This window comes from Pieris napi, chromosome 21 (assembly GCF_905475465.1).
Source record: "Pieris napi chromosome 21, ilPieNapi1.2, whole genome shotgun sequence".
Classification (NCBI taxonomy): Eukaryota; Metazoa; Arthropoda; class Insecta; order Lepidoptera; family Pieridae; genus Pieris; species Pieris napi.
The window spans coordinates 10067173-10087151 of NC_062254.1; the positions used below are offsets into that span (position 1 = coordinate 10067173).

General features: G+C 32.3%; 1 protein-coding gene across 1 annotated transcript in view; it reads right to left on the reverse strand.

Moving 5' to 3' along the window:
* The window catches only part of LOC125060224 (connectin-like), a 123154-nt gene extending 103731 nt beyond the window's left edge, over window positions 1–19423 (reverse strand). Inside the window, exon 1 of the mRNA XM_047665015.1 lies at window positions 19377–19423. The gene's annotated coding sequence lies outside the window, so the exon portion shown is untranslated. The remainder of the gene's footprint in view (window positions 1–19376) is intronic.
* Window positions 19424–19979: the final 556 nt, after the last annotated feature.

Sequence of the window (19979 nt, forward strand, 5' to 3'; positions counted from 1 at the left end):
ATTTTTTTATTTCAAGAGAAATATTTATACTCTGATTTTTCATTCCGTAGAATTCTGACATTTCATAAGTTTTGCCACTAAAAAAGTTCTCCACCGAAAAAGGGACAAATTTGACCCATTTTAGGGCAATAAAATGAAATACTACGTATTTTTTATGTTTTACCTACAAAAAAGGTAAATCTTAATATTTACTTACTCAAGTGACCTAATGCAAAAATACCAAATATTTCAATATAACGAACAATATATCGAATTAACTTTGATTACCTTATTTTATTTTTCAGCTGGCATCGCTACCTACTAATTCCAGGTTTAGTAAACCTTTTTAAGAAAGTAAAATGTTATCTTTACTCGTGCGTTTTTTACTGATTGTGATGTAAAGGGACGTAATTATCAGTCGCCGTAAAACCACTTTTTATGTGGAGCACGCGCTTAATAAAATGGATACATTCACTAACAAATAAAATGTATGTTTAGACAGATGCTTAGATTCGTATTGAAATTGAAACATGTGCCCGGCCAAAAAGGTTTGTCACCTCTGACATGTCAAAAAATGATAGCTGTCAGAATTCTACGGAATAAAAAATCTGTATAGTGGGACTAGGCTGTAGAAGTCATCAACAAATAAAAACAACACATTTATCTAAATGTGATATGCAATAACGACTTGTTTGGACTGAAAAATATTCGTTTAACAAAAGGAAATTGCCTATTTTTTTCATGAAAATTGTTCATGATTCTGATTGTGATTTGTATATTTTCTCTCGGATTATGCGGGAAATGGAAAACATCCTCGTTTTATTGCCCTAATCTTGATGTTTACCATTTCTTGTAAAATACATCTTTCATTCCGGTCGTGTCGGCAAAATTAAATTATAACGGAAAGTGTAGTTTATATCTAAATTAGGGAGAGTTGTTTTTATTTGATCGACTCTCTGAATTAGTAATTTTAATACGATAAATTTGAAGGCAAACTTCGACATACAAATAAAAACATTAATTAAATGGAAAATAGAGACTTTCTCAAATTGTTGAATCTTTTCAATTTTCTTTTTATGTACCCGAAGATCTGGTTAACACACCGGCACATTTTACTTAAAAGGCCAAAATAAAACAATTTTGTACTTATAACGAACAATTTAGATTGTAATTAATTGTTTAGTAAAACCTAAACATAACAATCAAATACACAGTATTTAAAATTTTCGATCAGTAAAAGAAGAAGTAATTATAAAAATAAATAAACAAATTTAAAGTTTCGTCCCTGTGGCAGTGTACCCTTAACGCCGGCAGCATTTCCTCGCTGTATTGCGATACTTTTTCGTTGAGCGAGGAAAGCACCAGCTCTGAGGTCACCGGTAATATCTACCTGGCGTCAACTGAAATCTTTAAGCACCTGTGCACACCCCACGGCCCAGAAGTCTACTCCAAAGGGAACAAAATCAAAGTTGGCGGAAAGACTCTTATATTTGAGTCGTTTATTATTTAGAATAATAAAATATGAGCTTTTATTCAAACAGAAAATTTTACATAATTTTAATCTTAAACTATTGTTTCTAGTGCGTTGGTGACAACCCATCTGTTATCCCAACTTTGGCAAAGGCCTCCTCCATTTCTTTCCACTCTGCTCTGTTCTGAGCTTTCCTTGTCCATATTAACCCAGTCGAAACTGGCTACTTCGATTTGTTCTCTTATTTCTTGGGTTTATGATCTTTTTGTTCCACTTTTCCTCCTTTATATGACCAGCCCATTTCCATTTCAATCTTCGTATCCTTGTTGTGACGTCTTCAGTTTTCGTGTGGTTTCTTATGATTTTATTATTCATTCTATCGGACTTTTTGTTTAGACTATTTATTTCTAATAAGGTGACCAAACCCAGCTACCATAGTCTAGAATACTTTGATGTAAAACAACGATTTGCACTCAGTCGACGTACTTTTAAAACAAATATTTTACAACGCGTAAAACACTATTCAATAGACGTCTGGGGTTTTAGGCCACTTGACAACACATCCTTGGCAGCTTACATATCAGTCAGCTTGTACAGGGGGAGCTGAAAAGAGTCTCATTTGCTTGAGAGCCTCTCACAAAGCGGTATTTGAGGTTGCATTTCGCACAATTGTATGCTTTAATTTTTTAGCTTTTCTTTAAATGCAAATAAATATTGTTTAAGAATAACGCTAACCAAGACCGCGAAACATTCGAAAGATCAAAATGTATATAGTGTTACTAGCTGATCCGGCAAACGTCGTATTGCCGTCATTTATAATAAAAAATAGGGGTTGATCAGAGGGGTGAAAATTGGGGGTTGTATGTATTTTTTAATGCTGTATCATAATAAAAAAAAAATATCTAAAAATAGTAAAATAATAATTTAGGGGTTGACTACCCTTAACATTTAGGGGGATGAAAAATAGATGTCCGATTCTTAAACATACTCAATATGCACACAAAATTTCATGAGAATCGGTCAAGCCGTTTCGGAGGAGTTTAACTACAAACACCGCGACAAGAGAATTTTATATATTAGATAACTTTATAATATCCATAACTGGAATTCGAAACTCAAAAAAATTTAACTCGATTTCTGACAGTAACTTTGAATAAGTCAATTATTAATTCAATCTTCTTTATATATATAATTCACTGAACTCCTCCTAAACGGCTGGACCGATTTGAATTACATTTTTTGTATGTGTTTGGGTGGCGCTCTAAATGGTTTATATTCACTAATCAGCCCGGCAGATGGCGCTGCAGTCGGTATCTAGGTTTTCTATACAGTAAATAAACAGCTGGTATATTTATAAATTTTCTGAGCACGTGTTCGTAAGTAAACTGCTAAACGCCTGGACCGACTTTGATGAAATTTTTGGTGTGTCGAGTAGAGAAATATTTACATTATTAGATATTTTTTGTATGTACGTGTGTCAGGGGACTGTTGGATCCGCTGTGTATATAATAATATGAAGAACTTAAATAAGAACATAAAATTTCAAGACGTACCGTGTTCCAATTTTCTCCGCACTCAATCATAGAGAAATAAAAACTCGCTGCTGAAACTCAAGGTGCAAATTCTCGGGAAAAAGGAAATTTTTAACCCGGTGCCGATAAACTAATTCAAACTTAATATATAAAGTTTTCCATTTAAGTGTCGTTTGAAAATATATTTAAGAATATGTTAAGGTAAAGAAAAAGGAATATTAGAAACTAGCTAAGATTTTCATTACTGCTATCCCAAAGATACCGTCATATGGTGACGCTTTTATGCATTTGAGCAGTGAGCAGTGTTGACCTAGTGGCTTAAGCGTGCAACTCTCATCCCTGAGGTCGTAGGATCGTTTCCCGGCTATGCACCAATGGAGTTTCATTCTACATGCGCATTCTCGAACCGTGAAGGAAAACATCGTGAGGAAAGCTTGCCTTAGACCTAAAAAGTCGACGGAATGTTTCAGGCACAGGAGACTACTTAATAGCATACTTGCCTATTTGATCGACAAATTATCATGAAACTAATACAAAAATGTAGCGCCACTGATGTTTTATAGCATGTTGCAGGTGTATATAGTGTAATTTACCTTCCTTAGAAGAGAAAACCACAATACTGCCGATATCATGCACTTTCTCTACCTTTACCTCAATCGACATTTTAGCGGCTATTAACGGCTAATAGCCGCAAAAATATATTACACTAGATAAACATTATCTATAAGCAATTTTTATATATATATATATACATGTGTCTTTACTAAGACATCATGGAACATTACAATCTAGCCTAACCTAGCCTCTAAGAATAGAATTTAATAAATTGATGATACAATCAATAAAGCAACGAAACGCATTCTTGTGAACAATAGTTTTTATTACAATCATAAGTATTTTAATTAAAATATAATTGTTGTGTAACGTAAAGTATTCTTGGGTTGTGGTAGCCTTTATCAGTTTAACGTTTATTATTTAACGTGTTTAAATAAAGAATATCTACTTCTACATGAGAACATTGTCCGTTTAACAATATTTCATAAGTATGTTTAATAGAGGAAATAGGAAAAGCGAAAAGAATCACGTAAAACAAACTAAATCTAAAGCAATGTCGGCCGACTGTTACCTCTAGGGCTCTTACGCTCCTCTCGGAGCAAAACTGAGATATAATACGAGAAAAATACGAGCTCGAGTGAGGGACAAGTGGGGCGTGGGAAGAAAAAAATATACGCCAACTATGTTTGTTTCTAGTAAGAAAGTATATGAAAAAAGATAAGACATTTTAGAATAGATTTTTACTCAAGATGTTGTTTGTAGGTTGCGTCCCTCCTATTTAAATTTAATTTATAAAGTTTTGATGTGTTGTGAAAATTAATTATAACACAGTTATAATGAATTTTGTAATAATTTTATAATGAAATTAGTTTTTCATATAAATGTTTATTCTTGTCATATAAATATAATAAAAAAAGGGCGTGCGTACAAAGTACACATATTAGAAGTGTAACTTTTTAGTCAAACGAATTTTTAACTCTTGTTCATATTTATACAAATCTAAAACTTTAGATTTCCGAGACTTAGAGGGAGGAAAAAGGAAGATATGTTAGGAATTTAATTGGTTTAATTGTCATATTAGGGTTCGAAAATTAATACAATTATTTTATTTTACAGCTCGTCATTTGAGATTTCAATAAATTATTTTGCATAAAATATAAAATACTAATATTTAGAATTCACTTTACGAAATTATAATTTTAATTATAAAATTTCTATAAGGTAATTTTCACAATGGTACAATGAAATAGAATTAATATCAAAGAAAAAAACCATTATAGTTGCAGAAGTTGATAAAAAATAGCTTTACCGCGACAGACCCCGAGTACCACACCTTTTTTTTTATTATTATTATTTTGTGTCTTTCTGTGTGTGTGTTTCGTTAGTAATAAAAGTTATGTCTATGTCAAAGTCTTAAATTGTGTATTTAAAAAATTGAGCCTTTAGATGGGCTAAAATTTTCGTATTTCATAGAGAAGTAGGGAAGGGGATGACGGGTCTGGGCGTTACTGCATACGATTTTTTGCATATTCTGAGAAGATTTACTATGGTAATATATATATATTTTTTTACCATAGGAAAGTAGAGATTTCAACGAACTGAAAGCACACCAACTTTTTGAAAAAAGCTGAAATTTTGACGTCAGAATTTTCGATTGAAAATTAGGGTGTTTTTTCGATATTAATTCAAAATAAGGTGAACAAATAAATATTTTTAATCAAAATAAATTACAGCGTATTTGGGACATAGAAAGGTAAGTTTTCACCAAATTTCGTTAAAAAAAAATATTTTTGTAAAAGATAAAAATTAAAAACCAAGAACTTGGTTTTTTTGAATTTTTCACATAAATTTTGAGGTTATGTGAAAAATGTGTGAATACAAAAGTTTTAGATCTTATTATTACCTACAACTTTGCTATTTAACTTTCTTCGATAGGACTTTTAGTTTTGCCGGAAATCGAGATAAACCGTTTTTAACCCTTAAAACTACCCCCCTACCCCTTCCCGACCTCAGATCGCCCGTAATTTATTTTTCCTTTAGTTTTTATAATATTCTCCTGCTTTTCTAATGGGTTTCATCCTACTGTAATTTTTTTTGGTTTCAAAAATTATCGGCACTGGTCTACTTGGCTAGATTGTAATTCTAAATTCAAAACCAGTTACTATATTAAATCATCAACATAAATCAGCGCAGGACAGATCGTAACAAAGCTAATATTCCCAGGTCGGGGGAGACAAATAGCCAATATAAACAAGTGTAGACAATATTTCATACGTGTTAGCTGTGTTTGGACTTTGTGTCGGCGACAATTGCCGCCATGATCAATATTATCACCCATGTGTTACTGTGTGTACTCCACGTTTTATTTAGTGGCGTTTGATTTTATTTTACGAGATTTTCGTATATGCTTATTGAATTGCTTAATTGATATACGTTTTAATGAAACGCATTATTCTAATTAAATCGTTATTTTTCTAATTAATCGTGGTCATTTTAATCATGCCTTAAATTGACATTAATTTTTTTTTTCCAAACCTATGTCTTGTATGTGCGGCCTACCAAGCTATAGTTCTATTCTAAATACAATATTTCTCTTTTACACAGACTGATTAAAAAAAGCAAACAATTTTAATAAAGAGATAGAGGGAATGGAATTTGTGAAACAAATATAAATAAAATACTACTATGATTTAACGATATACAATTTTATCATAAAATTAATGATAAACCAAAGTATATTCTGTAACATCGATCGCCCTGATAAGTCTATGTATGAGGCTTTTCATTTATATGTGTGGAAAATCTAAATAGCAACAAAACTGTCTACGCCAAAAGTTTTTGCTTGTAACGGCGCTGACATTCAAACGAATGAGTATAAAAGCCTACTAAATATCTCGACAAAAGTCACAAATAAATCGTTTAATTTTCGTTTTTACTGCTGGTTTTATGTCGTTTCAAGGGACAGTGGAGTGCCCAGAGGTCAGAACGGTCGGATGTACCCCGGAAATTTAACCCTCACGTCGCGTTAAATACTTTATGATCCCGGCAAAATGTCACATTACTTAAATTCATCTTTGTATGATGCTTTAACGATTGGGGACGATTTGGGTATAATTTAATAACGTGTCATACAAATGTATTCTACTATAAAGGCGTGTTAAAGGCGACAATAGAGATTAAGGTAGCTTAGATATGTCGCGTGGAAATGGAGGAGTTCTTAAGAGTTTAAAAGTTACAAAAAATATTTTGATTTTGAACATAAAAAACCGTCGGTGGAAACGATCTAAGAGCTTTCTTTTATTTAATAAATGTAACAATTTAGTTTTTAATTACTTTTTGACATGTAATATACACACATGAAAATGTAGTGATTTTTATTTCATAATACAATCAGTGGCGCTACCATGTTTAGGTCTGGGCCTCAGATTTCTGTGCATGTTTCATGATCATTTGTCAATCTAATATGCAAGTAGGTGATCAGCCTTAGATACGCCGTCGACTTTTGTTCGAGCGAATGTTAAATGCGCACATAGACAGAAAGTCCATTGGTGCACAGCCGGGGATCGAACCTACGACCTCAGAGATGAGAGTCGCACGCTACAGCCACTAGGCCAACACTGCTTTATTTCATAATGGTCTCTTAAATTATTTTTCATAAATGTAAAGTCAGCACTGATGCCTCATTACGTCATTTCAATTACAGATAGCTTTTAAGAATAAAAGTGTTTTAAAACATTCCCATTTTCCTTTTACGTTCCGTTTTTCACTTGATTGTAAATCATTCTTGTTTCATGAATCGATCCTTCCAACGTCAGATGATTTCCATTTTTATATCATTTAAGGGATGGAATATGGGTAAGTGTTAAATAAGAGAATTAAATGAACAGCCAATTATATTATAACTTCGTCTTTCAGGCAGATGGGAGGACGATATAAGAACGGTAGCGGGTCCAATGTGGATTCGCACCGGTAGAGAAAGCTAAGATAGAAAAATAATTATATGAAGCCTTTATCGTAAGACAAGCTATAAATAAATAACCGTTTTCTCATAGATATTAAGTATAGGTCAAGATTAAACATTATATTACTTTTTACTTTATAAAGCTAAAAAGCGGCGAGTAAGTTAAAAATTTAACTGTTGATATTGACCTGTTCGCCTCAAGTGTAGTGTCAGCAGAGCGCTGATATTTGAGTTCCTCAGTGGAATTAATAGTGTATCATAAGTTTTTATAAGTGTATAAGTTATACTACCCTAAGTGTTCCTCAACCAACTATTGTTAGTTTATAGCTTTCTATGATAGATATATAGTTGGATTAAAATGATTTTATTAATACCAATCTATTTAATCACTAAGTACATACTTAGTTTTATGTAAAGATTTGTTTCATAGCGTCAAAAGAACTTTATATTTATTAAGTTAGTAATAAGGTGTAAATCTTTTTTAAAAAAATTTAGCATAGAAGTAAAACAGTACTTTATAATTTCACCGACATTTTCTGCTACTGTGTATAATTCTTTTCAAAACGATATCGCATCCGAAGTCTATTTAGTTCTCCACTGACTGAAACTACAAGTTTAGATCATGACTAGTACAAATGTATGTTTTTTGTGATCAGACCTTTAGACTCTAAGACATGCCGGTTTACTTATGATTCCCTACATCATCAGCGAGTTAAATTAGGACCTCAGGGTTGAGAGAGTGTAAAAAAATTACTGCAACATAAATTGTATTTTCCAAAACAACAATCAAATTTCTGTCTTTGATTAACATAACTTATGTTCATTTGAATAAAACACTATTTTGACCGGATTGAAGTTATGTATTATTATAAATTTACAACTATTTAACATAATTTTAAATTTATCCGACGTTTCGCGTGCTTTACAGCCGTCACGTCACCGTGACCACGCACGCTGTAAAGCACGCGAAACGTCGGATAAATTTAAAATTATGTTAAATAGTTGTAAATTTATAATAATACATAACTTCAATCCGGTCAAAATAGTGTTTTATTCAAATCAAATTTCTGCCAATAAAAATGAATGCTTCATACAGTCCAGCGATTGGCAAAACGCGTCATGTTCGCGGTCAAAGAAACACCTCGAAATATATTTTAACAAAACAATTCGCGAGCTTTTTTCCGTACAGCAATACCCGTAAAATGGTTTTACAGGCTTCATCAATGTTTTGCACTATTTTTCAAAGGCCTATATGAAAAGCCAATATATAAAGCTACTAGCAGACCGGCCAAGCGTTGCTGTGGCTAAGGTTTTTGTTATATTACATAGTAGTAAACTATTCAAGGGAAACGGTAGGAGAACACCAGTCATGGGGACCACCACGCTTTTTTGGGGGTAATGTCATTAAATTGTAGCTTATGTGATACGTTGGTACTTTCAACACAGCGCCATCTGTTAGAATTATTGTGACTATCAAATCATTAACAAATAAAAATGTGTGCGTATACTAGGTGTACACACGTAAGTTTATGACCTTATTTTTCGAAAAATGATCTACTATATGCAACTTTACAGCAATTGTTTAAATAAAGTTTAATTAGATAAAGTTTAACAAAAGGCTTTTATTATCATAGACATGAATACAAATACAATTATTTCATTTTAACTTATTACTGTACTACTGTGTAGTACTAAGATTATTACAGAATTTCATTAATTGTAATAGAATTATTAGTATTACTATCATTGTTATCGTTATTATATATTTTTGTTACTAATGGCTTCGAATCTCTTCGGATCAACCGTGGTAGGGACAAGAAAAAGATGGCGCGTAACCGAAAAATGTGACAAATGTGTGTAATTTTTTTTCCAACGCCGATAAAGAAGTTTGACTTCAAAAAGCTACATGGCGCGTAACCTGCTACGAAATTTCTCCCATACGTCGATAAAGAAGTTTTACTTCAAAAGATGGCGCGTAACGGAAAAATGTGACGCGTAACAAAAAAAATGTTATGTTATTACACTAAATTTTTTTCCACCCCGATAAAGAAGTTTCACTTCAATAATAATTTGCAATAAAATAATATTGCGGGTATAAATTGAGATGTAAGCTCCTATCTTTTAAGGTAGATCAAACTGCACACGGTGTGAAAATTTGATTGAAATCGGTTCAGTAGTTTATGAGTCCATAGCGGACAAACAACGTGACACGTAATTTATATATATTAAGATATTAGCCAATATCTACTAGAAGAATGGACTCTTTTACGGTGAAGTATAACACTGTAAGATATCGGCATTAAAATCCATGGAATATGTCAGTCACAGATGGTTCTAAAGAAAAAATATGAAGGTAGATCCACAAATTCGTAGACAAATGTAGATTCTTTACGAACTTACCTGTCTACCATATTACGAATTATAACATATTTTGGGCATACAATACGTAGAGGCGGTGAGAACTTGGAGAAACTGGTCGTGCGGTGTTACCAAAACACAGAAAGCAAAAGATCGCGTGGCCGTTCACCAACCATCGTCCTTAAAACTGTGCCAAGAGAGGTGCTGCACAAAAACAGATGTTTCCTTGCTGACCACGACAGAGATAAACTACCAACTGAAGGGAGAGAGAGTAGATTCTATATCATTATCTAAAGTAATTTTTGTAGAAAAATATCCATACAAGATTAAGTAGACAACCGACATGCTCCAATGTAAACAAGTCTGCAGATATTTTAATTGAGCATCACTAATTGAACTGAACCAAATTAATGAGTGAATGAGCCAAATGAACGAGATTAGAACTGAACGATCACTATCGACGACTTAACAAGTTCACTCAAATGCTAGTTTTCAACTGCACTGAATGGGTTTCGAAATTCTTTAGATTATTGTTAGACCAGATAATTGCTGTATCTATGGAGAACTAACAAAATTTAAGTTTAGTACTATGTTAAGCTAACATTATAATAATAAAGCCTTGTTTTTTTCCATATCCTTAATTAACATTTCAAATGTTGTTAGTAGTAGTGTTAGTATTTACTGATAGCTAAATGAAAATGGACCCCTCTTGGGTCCTAAGGGGTCAAGGGGTCCATAAGTCCCCCACCAACCCTTTCCAGATGGCTCCATCTTTGCCAGTCTTTTTCGACTATTTCTTTTAATCATCAGCCTACCGTCTTTTGGGCCTGCCCTATCTTCTTTTCCTGGGAGGTCCATTGTGTTGTCTTTAATATCCATCTCTTGTCCAGGTATCGTGATACGTAACCAGCTCATTTTCATTTTAATTTCAGAGCTGGTGATAGGGAATCGGTATCTTTAGTTTTTTGTCTAACTTGGTGTATCTTTTTTTATTTAGTATACTTCTTTCCATATCTCTTTGTGGTGATCTAATCTTTAACTCAACCTAAGCTAACATAAAGAACACTATTTATTCAAGATTCGACGAAGACTTATAGTTCCATCGCTAAGAGAAAAAATACTAAACCCATGTTTGAACAAAATATATTAATTTTATATAATACGTTTTATTATTCTTCATTAAATTCGAACATAATATTTTTTACGTAAAAACGAATGTTATAAATGTTTGTCTATATTTAAATTGGATCAATTCCTTACATAAAAATTTTACAAAAAAAAAATATTACCTCAGATTTTTCAAAAGACTATGCTACTGACTTTTTTGAATTACGGTTTACAATAATTTCCCAGGAAACATAAGTATTGTCAACGCCAACATGAAGCAATTTTAATTATGAAAGTAATATAAATTCCAAAACAACATAAATTAATATTAGTGACAACAGTTGAATAAAAGCAGATTAAATTCTATTCATAAATAACAATTTCTAAATCACAAAGTGCTCAAGGGAATGGAAACATTGTTGCAAGTTTTAACAGATGAAAAGGGTTAATTTGTACCTGGAAAACTTATATAAACGAAAGTGCAATATGAGGTTGCTTTTGACATATATATAGTGTAAATTCAATATAGGGATGCTGCAGGGACAGCGCGTTAAAGACCTGTTGTCATATGAAAAGAAACGGTATCATATATTTATTTATTTAATTATAAGTAATCTTACAGCTAACATACATAATATTATAAAACAAACACTTAGATAGTACAGAAAGGCAAAACAGATTACATAGATAAACAATATTATATACGAAAAATAAAACAAATAAGCACATCAATAGACATAGATCATAAACAAATTAATGTCGAGTAGTTTCGTCATTTCAGTAGTGCGGCTGAAAAACTTTTAAGCCTGCAAATGGGGTCTAGGCTTCAAATATGATTTTGTCCCATTCGGTGTCGAGACCCTTTGTCCGTGGAGTCCTAGCGCTATAAGGCTTTTTAAGGAAATAGCAAAAAGGTTAGTCGACATCACAGAGACAAAGAATTAGTCAAGCCATTCAAAAGGGGAACGCTGCCAGTATTTTCGGAACCTTGCCTAAAGGGACTCCTTTTTAAGGTTAGTTATTGTTTTTATTGTTCTTTTTTTGTGACGTTCCTTCTGTTATTGATTAAAGTATGCTAAGGAATCTAGACATTTGTCACCAATATGGATTGTGGTCGCAGATATGTGGATTTGTTCCATGCCTCATTTTTCATTTTTAAGGAGTTATACGTAAAATCTATAGTGATTTTTCGTGCTGTGTGAAGCAAAAATACATCAGCGGACGTCGAGGCATACAAAATGTCACCCGTATCAACTGTACGTTTGTACTTTAAAAACTAAGCATTTTTAAAAGCAATTTTATTGACTATGCGATATAGCTATAGCTGTCGAAGGAAGATTCTCGATATTTAGGTTTTTAACTTTCTGAATCGGGCAATAATTGAGTTTTATATCAATAATGGAAATCCACACTTGTTTTTTTATGTAATAGAAGACAAACGGGCAGGAGGCTCACCCGATGTACACTCACTTTGCCAGAAGATTCGCAAGTGCGTTGCCAGGCTTTTAAGAATTGGCACGCTCTTTTCTTGAAGGACCCTAAGTTGAATTAGTTCGGAGATAGTGTGGGCAGTGGGCAGTGGGCAAATGGTTTTACATAGTGGTGGTGCGCGGCAAAAACTTCTTTGAGAAACGCTCATTTGTGACAACGGACGTCGAGACGATACAGATGGTATTTTGTTTTTGTTCATACGGTAAAGGAAAATCGCCTTTTAATCGGGAAAAATGTATTTTGCCGACCACGTGTATTAGGCGTACTTGTAAAGAACAAATTTTATTAATTTCCTATTAAATAGGCCAATATAAATACAGTTGTTGTGAGACTGTATTATTATTATTAACAAAACTTAACATATTAAAAGGGTTATACAATGCTTTTTAAATTTTATCATTTATCTAATGTACTACGACCACAACATGAAATTCAACAATCACCGTTTTGGACTCGTTCCAATATTTCTTCTGACAGAACCTACAGTTTATTTCCTTCGTGTATTTTCAGAAACTTAATGGTTAGAGTTAATTATAGAAAATAGTTGAAAATAAAGGCACAAATCAAAATTGGAATGCAAGAATAGTATAATGTTAAACAAATGGTCATGGAATTAACGTTTTTTTTTTGAAGTTATATTTATAACAGGTAGGATCATATAACTACTACATTATTGACTTTAATGATAATACGGTTTCAAAACGACAATAGATTCTAAAAACTAAATACGTTAACAATTTCACAAAAGGTTAAATAAAAATTGTGGAATATGTGATCTAAATGGCTAATTTGCGTATGAATTCTATATCGTAATATAGAATTCATACGCAAATTAATCTTTGCTTATAATCGTAAAGTAATACTTTGTGCCTATTTTAGTATAGTAGTTATATTCTAGGAGTACATTGTCTTCACATATAATTATTTAACTAATGTATACAAAATATTGTATAACCTATTTTAAAAGAGTAAGGATGGAGTTTCTTGCCCATTCTTCTCCACACGAAACTACCTTTTGGGAGGGGCAACTAGAATCATCTTTATATTTTATTTGACGTTCACAAGTGCCATTTAAGGTGGTCTAATTATTTACTGAAATAAGAGATGTTCAGTTAATAATTAAATGTATTGATCGAAATCTAACCAAATAAAAAGACACCACGTTAGATTGTTTGTCTTTTCGTTTGTATATATCATTTAAGTCACACAAGTGTCAACTACTATTAAGATATATTGAATAATAAATATATATATGATTATTAACAATTTTATAACTTATATTAAGGTATTTTTATTTGTTTATTTTATTATGAATATAGCAAAGCACTCTACTTTGGCCTTACGTAAAAGTTTAATTACGGCTTCTCAGAAACGCTTGTTCTGAAACCTGAGTCTTTAGCAAGAAGGACGATCTTGCTCTCCCTATTTTCGAGCGGAAGATTCTTCGAAGAATTTTTACGACGCCATGTTTGCGACGACGTTTAGCGTATTCGCTTCAATGAATAACTTTATAACATCCTCGACGCCAACATCGTCCAATTCATAAAATGCAACATGCTCAAGTAGTTGGGACATGTGCACCGACTGGCAGAGACAGAACCCCGAGGTCTTTACTGAACTCACTCAAACAAAATAGATTGCGATGGTGAAATATGCTTGCGGAGACTAAAACCAACAAGGGGTTGTATAGCCATTGATGATGATGAAATATATAGCGTAAGTATAAGCGATTATTTAAGATAATACCTACGAAAAAACTTTTTAACTGGATTAAAGTTATGTACTTATTAATTATTAAACATAATTTTAAATTCATCCGACGTTTCGCGTGCTTTACAGCGTGCGTGGTCACGGTGACTGAAGACAAAAGGTGTTGAATGTCAAAAAGTATCACAGCTGTAGAGAAAGTTGCATTATCTGTATTTATTTCCCCGGAGTTGGTATCGACTAAAAGATGGAGGGCTTTTACTTATTTTATAAATGCCTCATTTTTGCCAAAACCCTCCATCTCATCTAATTTTACACACAATTTACAAATATGTAAAATCTTCATAAATGTAATAATTTCGAGGTAAGAAATTTGTAGACAAAAGTCAAAATCTTCTCCAATTTATCAAATTATATAGTTGGCATGTACGTTCATATAATCAACCAGAACATAATTTTACAAATATCCTTTAATAAAAGACACGACACCGTAGACATCTCATGAATATCTGTTACCTAAGTATTTTATTACGAGTCATACCAAGACGCACATTAAAACAAGTAAGAAAATAAATTACTGTTTGGAGTAAATAATTAGCTCGCAATTAATCATCATAATCCAAGTTATGCTTAAGTCTACAAACATTTCAACAAATAATTTCCACGTCCTTTTAGCTAATAGACATTAAAGTCGTCATAAAAGTAGATCAAACAGACATTCAAACTCAATATAATTTCGTCTTTCAAAGTTTAAGTGTTTTCGTCAAGGAAATCGCTGTGCTATAATGCTACGGTGGAATAATTATTTCACCATTTATTACATGTCATTGTTTGAATGTTAATCGGATATAATAATTAACAAAAATAACATAAAAATACATAAATAGAGGCAAAACAGTTACTTGGGAACTAAAACACTTCATAGAATTCAAGAAACCTTCTTGAACTCTATATGTATAACAAAAGTAATTAAAAAAATTACGGCAGTGTAAGTTTACGAACAATGAGGAGTTCACATTAAAACACATTCACATTAAAAGTTTCATCAGAGTTTACAACATTATATAGTCTACACAATCTGTTTAAATTAGGATTAGAACGAGAATATTGCACTGGACATTTGAATAAAAAGTATGAACTTTAGATATAATATATCTTATCAAAAATTAATTATGAGATGAAACAGTTGTAGTTACAAGTTTTAGTTTTAATGATTAAGGTTTAATTACTAGTGACTAAATTAGTATCTAACATCAGACAACGAAAAGATCTGGAATGACCGCTACCACCTCCTTCAATTAATTATTATAGGTAAAATTCAGGGTGAAAGGCCTGTTGGTAGAAGGAAGGAAGCATGGCATCGCAACGTTAGGGAGTATTGCGCCTGGGGAAGAGTTGCTGCATCTGGCACAGGACAAGACACGCTTCAAGAGACTGACGGCCAACCTCCAGCCTCTGATTTCTGAATCTGTTTCATGATCATTTTTAAATCTAATAGGCAAGTAGGTGATCAGCCTCCTGTGCCTGACACACGCCGTCGACTTTTTGGGTCTAAGACAAGTCGGTTTCCTCACGATGTTTTCCTTCACGGTTCGAGCAAATGTTAAACGCGCGATGGAAAGTCTAATGGTGCATAACCAGGGATATTACTCATTTAATAACAAAATAATCAATTAAACAACAGTATAACAAATGCAAATATTTTCTCAATGTTTTATATAATGGTCAATTAGATTTGTTATAAACAGATTCTTATGGACAGGCGTGGCATATTTTGGGGCAGTTTCAAAGTTTCGAACGGCGACGTGCTTCATAAACTTCTATACACGTTTGGTGAGAAACAGCCGTCGATGTTCCACTTTTCAGAAGTTTCGAATACAACATATGACGTGATATATTTTTGAATTCCATAGGGAAACATTGTGTTTTAATCACTACATATTTTATTTATTTATTTAATTATAAGTAATCTAACAGCTAACATACATATTATTAAACAAAACACTTAGACAATACAGAAAACCAAAACAGATTACATAGATAAACAATATATACGAAACAGAAAACAAATGAGTACATTAATAGACAAAACTATATAAAGAAAACTGAAATTTAACATTTAAAACAACAAATAACACTCAATATTTCAAATCACTACTTAAACAAAATCAGTCTTCCCGCCTCTTCAAATACTTCCTCACATCTTCTTTGGTGAGGCGGAAAATATCAATATCCTCATAAGTAGTGTCATAGTTAGATAAAACCCGAAACATTGGCGAATTAAGGTAATTCGAGTATGAAGCACATGGAACAATTTTGTGTTTCTTGTCGCAAAAGGAGGAATTTTGAGAGAAATTAACGATGTTTATTGTAAAGAAAGTCCTTCGCCGTATATCATGTGAGATGAACTCAAAAAGGTTAAGGTATTTTATTAGTGTTTTGGGCTATACAACTATAGTAGGTGGACACTTTGTTATATTGTATAACTTGGAATATAATTGGAAACCCCGGGCAAGTAATATTTACATAAAAGGGTTTGAGATTCTTTGTGTAACGCATAATGCTAAAATCAACAAATCTACTATACATTTACATTAGAGCAAGGTTAGTTGTTAATATTATTTATTTGATATATTATTTATGTATTAGGGCTATCATGGGCGTTGGACCTCTTATAAGCTGTAGACCAATTTTTCACGAACTCGGTATTCTGCAGTACAGTTTGTATATCTTTGAAGCAGTTATGACTGTAAAGAAGCATCCAAAATTATTTAAAACATATAAAGAAACTTGCTTGTATATACCGAGGGATCCAACACGGCTGCGGGTGCCTGCATGTTGCACCGCGCTATATTCCAAAAAAATTTACGCTATGGCTATAATAATATTTAATCACCTTCCTAGAAGTTATAGATCGCTGCCATGTAATGTTTTCAAGGGGGAGGTGATTAGGTTTTTACAGTCAAGGTGCTTTTATAGCGTGAGCGAGTATTTAGACCATAAGACCATAATTTAACAATTATAAATGACTGAACTTCTTATTATGACATTATGTTAATGTTCTTATTATATGACATTGCAAAAAATTTATATGACATTTGCATGCCTATTTATATATGGCTGATTGTACGGATTTTTCTTGTTGTTCGATCTAATTTTACCACTATATTGGAAAATAAACGATTTATTATTATTATTTATTATTAATATTTCTGATCTCCCGGCTCGCACCCAGTTGCTCATATGTTACAAAATTGCCCTGCACATGGCGGATGTTATAATAAAAAAAAAATTAATTAAACTAATAAAAATAGGATATTTCTCTGTTGTGACCAGACGTTACCGAGCTATAAGAAAAACAAATTATATAAAAAAAACAATATGGAAAAATAGAAGCTTCAGAGTATGTAATAACATAAAAATTTAGAATTAGCATAAAATAAGAACACAGTTCTCGGAAAGAATTCTCAAGTTTCGCGGACTTATAAACTATCAATGAAATTTCTGCATGACTGATCGTTAAACTTTACAGGAATCTTGGCTGTTTTAAAATCTGCTGTTTAAGTTTTCGATGGAATTTTTTAGATTAGTTTATTAACATTCATAGTGAAACTAGAGAGTATTGCGTCTGCGGTTTATGTATAGGTAAAATATAAGCTATATCAAGAATTGCAAGTTTGAATGAATAGGGAGAAAATAGATTAGCAGATTGGCCATGTTTGAATCCACCTGTATGTTGTTATATAGAATGCACTTTTGTCTCCGTAGAGACGCTTGTGCTTGATGTGTTGTATATCTGTACAGGACCAGTCTGAATAAAGATTTGGCTGAATCGGCCTTGATATTTTGACTACTACCTATTACATATTATTAAATTTAGTCTTAAACACAGGCTGGTATAAATTATATTTAGTTTCTAGAGGTGGTGCTGTCCTCGCTCAGCGTAAATACATTGCAAAAGTGCGAGAAAAGTTATATTAATGGATCAAACTATTTACGATTGTTTTAGTGTTTGATTTATTTTATTAGTTTTATATAAATTTTAGCCTCGGTACTTTGTATAATAAATGTAATATTGCGACTTATTTTGAGCGCTATAACAATGGATCATGGTTGATTACAACATACAAATGAAAACAAATGTATCGGCTTATTGGTAATCCAATTGTGATCGATCTAATCCAAGTCTGGGATAAGGAAACAAAATACTATAATTGGCTTTAGAAAAGTGATAGATAGGTATTATGTTACATTAATTCTATTACGAAAGGATAATGATCTAGAGGAATTATTTATATATAAATTGAATGCTAAAAAAAATGTTAAGGTTCACCTAAACCTATACGAAGCAATTGAGAAATAAAATAATTAAAGAGGTAATAAACTGTGTACTGATGTTGCAATATAAATTAGCTGTATAATATTATATTTTTCGAATGTCGTTTTGATTGTGTTTTAAAGATAAAGAGAAAGTTAAGGGCCAAACTTTTCGGTTATGGCAATATTTACATAAATGTAAAAAGTATGTTTTACCGAAATATTATATCATCCGTTAACGGAAAACATCCATCATTTTCAAATGAAAGATGAAAATTTTGGTCATTTGTCGTTAGGATTTTATTGACACAGAATCACCAAAACTAGGTAATATCCAGTCAAAACAAGTTAGTTATTTATTTTTAAATGCCGTTAATATTAACTGAAAATGTGCCTGCTTTTTTAGTCATGCATGCTCCAAAGTTTCGTGTTTATTTGAAGTGCGAATTCAACGCACCGTGCACTTTATAAAAATATAGTTACCGCGAACTGAACTCGCTCAACTGCTAACTACAACGATGAAATTTATAAATAAAATACGAATTTTTTGTAGATTTTACATTCGGTAACCGGTCGAAGGGCGAATAAAATTAATATTTTTTTCTCCACGTGGGTACTTCGACCCATGCCCAAACATAGATATCGTCTAGAATCTAGACTTAACACTTACCGCTTTGGCAATCGAATCTGGAGGAAACACAGTATTTGAACAGAAATCTACGTTGTCATTCTTTCAAAAAAGTCTTGAAGAACTTAAAGATGTGGCGGCCGATTTTTCAGTTCACTAGTTTATAAAACCCTAGTAAATAAATTTGGAGAATTCTTAAAAAGTATATAGTTTAGGTGACATATTAAACAAGTGTTAAGATATATACATTTTACACACTACACAACATACCTTAGAACTGTAGTAGCTTGTGTGACAAAGACAGACTCATTAACACAAGTTATCTGAAAAAAAAAAACATATTGTAGTGACATTCTTTAATTCTTTGAGACATTGAAAGCGTTTAAATAATTAACCAATAGACTTTCTGTCTATGGGCGCGTGCATCTATGGCGAAGGAAAATATCATCAAGAAACTGGCATGCTTTACACGCCGACGCCGGGTATGAGGCACAGGAGGCTGACAGGCTAGTAAGCGAATTGCCTAGAAAAAAAAAACAATTTCGAAACAGATTCAGAAATCCGTGAACAAATAATTACAGGATAAAATATATCATATTTTTTCCATGCGATTACGTGTACAGTATTTTTACGAAGGCAATTATGAAATGTGATTTTAAAAAATATATAGGGACCTCAATATAATAGATGGGCTGAAAAGTTTGTAGTACATAGTAACATAGAAAAAATATTTCTGCTGATAGAATTGGATTCGATTATTCAATGCCTTCGAGAGCGATACAGCTATTACAGTGGTCTTAAATTGTTTAGATACCATTTTTAAAGTACGACTTGTCTTTAGCCTATCATCCCATTTCAGATTATAAAATTTAT